This window comes from Pinus tabuliformis, chromosome 4_2 (assembly GCF_031772625.1).
Source record: "Pinus tabuliformis cultivar Carrire ecotype Pingquan chromosome 4_2, CPIR1, whole genome shotgun sequence".
In the NCBI taxonomy this organism is placed as follows: Eukaryota; Viridiplantae; Streptophyta; class Pinopsida; order Pinales; family Pinaceae; genus Pinus; species Pinus tabuliformis.
Window position 1 is genome coordinate 632,375,319 of NC_142304.1, and position 6,560 is coordinate 632,381,878.

Sequence of the window (6,560 nt, forward strand, 5' to 3'; positions counted from 1 at the left end):
TGAAGAGGTTCCATGTTCATAGAAATTCAAGTGTGACTACCTCTCGGAGGGGTCCTAAAATATCTATTTCCACACTATCCCTAGCATATGTTGTGTATTTTCGTTTTTGAGTTGCCTCTGAGAGTTTAATAAAATACACTATTGAATTACTTATGGATTCAAGTGTTTTTAAAAGCCAATAATCTATGGGTAGTGAATACAGCCTAATCCACACTAGAAAATAGGTAAAAATTTCTTGTTATGGGGTAAACTTCTCATTTGAGGGTTGCATATATAGCATTGTTGACGACAAAAAATAGCGCCCTCCCTCAAAGATCCTATCCCTGTCTTCTAGGTTAGAAAATACATCTGTGAAGAATCTTTTGGACCCTAAGCTAAGATCAACCTCCCCTTTGGGCTTCCAAATGTAATTAATCCAGCTTTGCATAAATTTCTCATTTGGCCAGATCCCCATAAATTTTCATATTAATGCATACGTCTTCATACAGTATTTGTGAGATTGGGTTTTCTGATCTGTTAGTAACACGTTTAGAGTCTTCTTTGACTTGGGCCTACATCCCCCATTTTGGCCTGACTAAGTAGGCCTTGGGTTTTCCTTTGTGTATCCTCCTTTTCGTACATTAGGATTTGTGTTATTTAACTCTATATTGTTTGTTGCTTCTTGATTGGTACTTGAATCACTCACTCATGTCTTGTCAAAATATATTCGAGTCCCCAATCAAACACCTTTCCCTCTATCAATCAAAACATTATGGTAGGAGGGGACATAACTCCCCCCTCTAGATGCTTCCATACATCTTCAGATCCTTATAGTCATTGGTTTTCTTGTCGTTTTCATTCCTTTGAACTTGAGCTACTCTCAAAAACTACACTAGATTTTAATATTATGAATTAGATGTATTTCATTTTTTTAAATCCATTTACATGATAAGAAGAACCTCACATAAAATAATAATAATAATAATAATACAACAGGTCTCTTCTAGTTCTTGGGAGTTACAAATTCAAGCTTGTGAGAAGCTCAATAGTCGTCAAATGCTAATTAAAAAAATCCATGGTAAGCATCACAACCATATAAATTAAATCATTGTTAAATGTTGATGGGAATTAATCCATCATAAACATTAAAAAAAATGTTCAATATTGATAGGAATCAATCCATGATGAGCATTAATTTGTTTTTTATCAAATAGATAATGTTAAAAAAACTATACTAATTTTTTTTAAATATTTTCATATATTTTATTTATGCTATGTATTTTTTTTGTTTTTTAAATGTAGGGCATAAGCAGGAATTTATTTTTTAGTACCTAGAATTTTAAATGCTTGTGGTACCATGTTAATGGTATGTAATGTATATACACTATGAGGAAGTAGTTGAAAGTAAAATTGTTAACTTTTAATTTAATAAGAGGTAACAAAAGCTATTAAAATGTATAGAATCAACTTATTTTAATAATATAAATGCTAAATATTTTGATAAACATAAGAGTTTTTAATTTAATAATTTATTTTTTCCAATGCAAGTGGAAGAGGGTTATAAAAAAAATAAGTGACTACTTGTGATTGGTTAGAAAATTAGGTAGTAATTGCCTTGAAATGCTTTCCACTTGAAAATTTGTTGCAATTTAGATTTCCATTTCATATTTCAGTCACATCATTTTTATGAATTTTGTATTTGATCAATATAAAATATATTAAAAAAATAAATACAAAGTACTATTAGAGTATTATATAGTGCGTTTTCCACGTATTTAATGAAAAGAAAATAAAAAATGACTTACACCAATGAAGATATGGAGGTTCAAATTTAGAGCCGTGTGCACTACGTACACCTACATGGACTTCAAAAATTACATTATTGTATGGAGGAGGTTCCTTTGTCCCATAAACAAGGGGGCATCATACAAGAATTTGTTCTGTATCCTTTTGTGACCCTAAAACTAGAATAATATTACTACTACTACAATGGGAAATATATTCTTATAATGAAATATTATAAGAAGATATTTTAGGATAAACACAACCATAAACATGAATCAATAGAATAGAAGGATAATATTTCTTTTTGGGTGTGTGTTATATTCTTTCCACAACTAGCCCCATTGTCGTTGTGTCAGGCACAACAGGGGTGGTAGCCCCCCTCAACAGGGTCTAGGACAGCGCCTCAAGAATTATTTTTTTTAAAACCCTATATTAGGTGTGCAGTCCTACCTATAATTTTGTGCATGGATTTCACACATGGTTTGGAGCATGATGGTTTTCTTGCCATGGTATTTTTTAGATATGGTCAAGGGAAATATGGTTATGTTCTAATCCAGGGTTAATGGATTGGGATTTATGGATTCTTCAACATATCTATATATGGGTGTGTGTGTGTGTGTGTCTGTGTGTATTGTAACATTCAAATGAATATAATGAAAAAACAATTTGGTAGACCTGGTTTTGGGATCTAGGGGAAAATATCTGTGTACATATTTTTTATGTTTTATTCTCTTGCCATTGTTTCTTGTCTGTTTTTAAGAATTCATTTGCAGGTAATTTATGTACAGGGTTAAACCTACATATTGTATCAGAGTTATTTCATCTTCAAGGGGACGCCATTGTTGCTGAGGGGTTTTTCTCGGGCCTGTGGTAGACCCTGTTTAGTGGGAGATCTGTGGTATTTACTCTTGTGGAGAAATAAGATGGCGAGCAGTGGAGAGATAAATATCAAGAAAATTAATGGTCATAGTTTTGAGTTGTGGGAACTCAAGATGGAGAATCTGTTGGCGATAAATATCAATGGATCGCAATAGATCCAGGTACTAAACCAACGACAATGCCTGATGAAGATGGGAAGAAGCTGGATTAGAAGTCAAATAGAACAATATGGTTGTATATCTCAAACTCAACATTCTTGAATGTATTAGGGTAAGCTTCAGTGAAGGCTTTATGGGACAAGTTAGATACTTTGTACCAATCTAAGTCCAGGGTCAATAAACTATTCCTACGGAAAAAGTGTTATAACCTAAGGATGATTGATGGAGACTCAGTGATAGAGCATTTGAATGCCTTTAATATTGTGGTAAGCTAGTTAATGTCTGTTGATATTAAAATTTCAGATGAAGATAAGTGCATCAGCTTGTTGTGTTCTCTACTAGATCGATGGATACTATAGTTGTTGCAATAGGTAGCAATACAACTACCTTGCACTTTGATGAAATAGTCTCATCCTTGCTATCAGAGGAGATGAGAAGAAAAAATATGGAGGTTCGGAATGGTGATACCTTGTCTATATGAGGACAATCCCATAACAAAAATAAAAATAATTCCTTTAGTGGGAGATATAAATCTAGAGGGAATCTAAATCTCGAGGTAAGCTTGTAAAGGTGTGTTGGAAATGCAAGAAGGAAGGGAACTTCAAAAGGGACTGTATATATAAAGATCCTGAGAAAGGAAAGGGATCTGATGATTCTCCTTCTACAGAGGTGAAAACCACCTCAGATGAAGGTAGGGATGTGTACTTGGCTTATTTATCAAATACAAATGTAGATAATGAGGCATGGTTGATCGAATGAAGTGCATCCTTTCACTTCACTCCCCACAAAGAGTGGTTCTATGAGTACGATAAATATAATGGTGGTGATGTATTCTTAGGGGATGAAGGGAAGGTTAGAATTGTCGGACATAGAAAATTCAAGTGGAAGTTGCAAGGTGGAAGGATTAGAACACTTTCAGGTGTTTTGCATATTCTTGCATTGGTCAGAAATATGATTTGTATAATAAATATGGATGATGCAGGTGTCAAAACAGTGTTTGAGAAAGGTACCTACAAGATGGTTCACGGAGCATTGGTATTGATGCGGGGAGTTTGGATTGGGAATCTGTACAAACTTCTAGGTAGAATTGTTATTGATGGGTGAAACAAATTTTTGGTTCATAAAAGTGGAGCAAAAAATCCAGTGGTGTCTGGACTAAAGACCATGTTATGGAATCAAAGGCTTCAACATATTTGATACAATGGCCTTCAAATAATTCACGGTAATGGTATGGTAGAAGGTATGTCTAATTTATCTTTGGATTTTGATTTCTATGAGCATTGTGTATATAGGAAGTAGAATTGTATTAGTTCCCCCTCTATTTCTAAGAGGTTGAAAGGGATATTAGTGCTTGTTAATAGTGATGTGTTTGGACCTGTGTCAGTTCCACCAGTGGGTATGTCTATGTACTATGTATCATTTATAGATGAATTCTCAAGGAATACATGGATATATTTCCTTACGAAAAAATATGAAGTCTTTGATAGGTTTAAAGAATTTAAGGCTTTTGTGGAGAATAAGAGAGAGAAGAAGATAAAGGTGTTAAGGATAGATAATGGTGGAGAGTTCTACAAGAGGGAATTTTAAGAGTTATCTAAAAAGTGTAGTATAGCACCGCAAAAGTCTACTCCGTACACACCTCAGAAAAATAGGGTTGCAGAAAGAATGAACAAGATATTGATGGAAAAGGAAAGAAGCATGTTGAGTGGTGTCAAGTTAGGACAAGAACTCGGGGCAGAGGCGGTGGAAACCATGTGTTACCTTCTCAATAAATCACTTTCATCAACATTGGAGGATAAGTCTCCACAAGAGGTATGGATTGATAAGAAACCCTCTCTTTCACATATGAGGTTATTTGGCTGTGATGAATATGTACCTGTTCCAAAGGATAAAAGAACCAAGTTGGATAGTAAATTTGAAAGGTGCATATTTATTGGGTATAAGGATGGTTTGAAAGGTTATAAGCTTTGGAACCCAGAAACAAAGAAGTTCATGTACATCTAACATGTGGTGTTTATAGAGGTGAAATATGTTATTAAACATGAATTCTTATGAAAAGAACGTTAGAAAATACAGTTTGAGCTAAAGGAGGAATACTGAGACTCTATAGAATAAGAAGAATAAAAAGATGAAGTGCCACAAGCTCCAGCTATGAGAATATAAATTCGAGAAAGAAGGTTGCAAGAAAGGTATAGTCCATCTGATTTTTATTCAAAATTTTCTTTATCTATTACTGATGATGATCCCATAACTGTGAGGGAGTCAATAGATTCAGAGGTTAGAAAACATTGGAAAGAGGCCATGGTTGATGAAATGGCATGTTTGGAGAAAAATGAGGCTTCAGATCTCATGGGGTTACCAACTGGAAGGAAACCCATTGGAAGAAAATGGGTTTTTAAGAAGAAGATGAATGCAGAAGGCAAGTTGGAGAAATACAAATATCGGTTGGTAGCAAAAGGTTATTTCCAGGTGTCAGGAATTGATTTTTATGATATTTTTTCTCCTGTTGCCATGGTAGCTTCTATTAGATTACTTTTATCTATTGCTTCTTCTTTTTATTTTGAGGTAGAACAAATGGATGTGAAGAAAACATTCTTCATGGGGATTTGGAAGAAGAGATCTAGATGAATCAACCTGAAATCTTTGTGGTGAAGGGTAAGAAAGAACTAGTATGTAGGTTAAAAAATTCTCTGTATGGGTTAAAATATTCACTAAGGTTGTGGTATCAAAAATTTAATACATTTATATGGGAATGTGGCTTCACCAGAAGCATACAGATCACTGTGTGTATTTCAAATTAATTAGTGACCATTTTATTTATTTTTTCTTGTATGTGGATGATATGTTTCTGATTGGAAATATAAAAGAAACTATCTAGGATTTGAAGACACAACTGTCCTCCAAATTCGACATGAAATATCTTGGTGCTGCAAACTATATTTTGGGAATGGAAATTAAACAAAATTAAGAAAAGATGAGGCTTTGATTAAACCATAGGAGGTATGTTGAGACAATATTGCAAAGGTCTAATACACAGGATAGTAAAATGGTGAAGGTTCCTATTCCTGTAGGTGTAAAAATTTTTTTGAATAGTGTCTCAAGACATAAGAAGAGGCAAAGGACATGTCCCATGTTCCATATGCAAGTGCAGTTGGTATCCCGATGTATGCAATGATCTGTACTAGACTAGACATTGCACATGTAGTGGGAGTATTGAGCAGGTTTATGTCAAAACCAGGGAAGGGACATTGGATAGTAGTAAAGTGTGTTTTCAGGTATTTGTGTGGCACTAGTGATTATGGCCTGTGCTACCAAGGAATACTAAGAATGGATAAAGTTTCGTACATTCATGGATTTTTGATGCAAACTCGGCTGGAGATCTGGATCAGAGAAGATCTACAAGTGGGTATGTGTATAACCTATTTGCAGGTGCAATCAATTGAATGAGTAAGAGATAGTCTGTAGTGGTGCTTTCAACTATAGAGGTAGAATACATGGAAACCATTCATGTAAGTAAGGAAATCGTTTGGTTGTAGAGATTGTTTTCAAGTATGTGGTTAGTACAATGAGCTATAACGATAGACGATGACAACCAAAGTGAAGTTTTCTTAGCCAAAAACCCTTCTTATCATTCAAATACAAAGAACATTTATGTTAAATATCACTTTGTAAGGGATATGGTTGAGGAAAAAAAGGTGTTGTTGGTAAAGGTGGGCACTTTGAAGAATATTGCAGATGCATTAACAAAGTCTGTGAGCA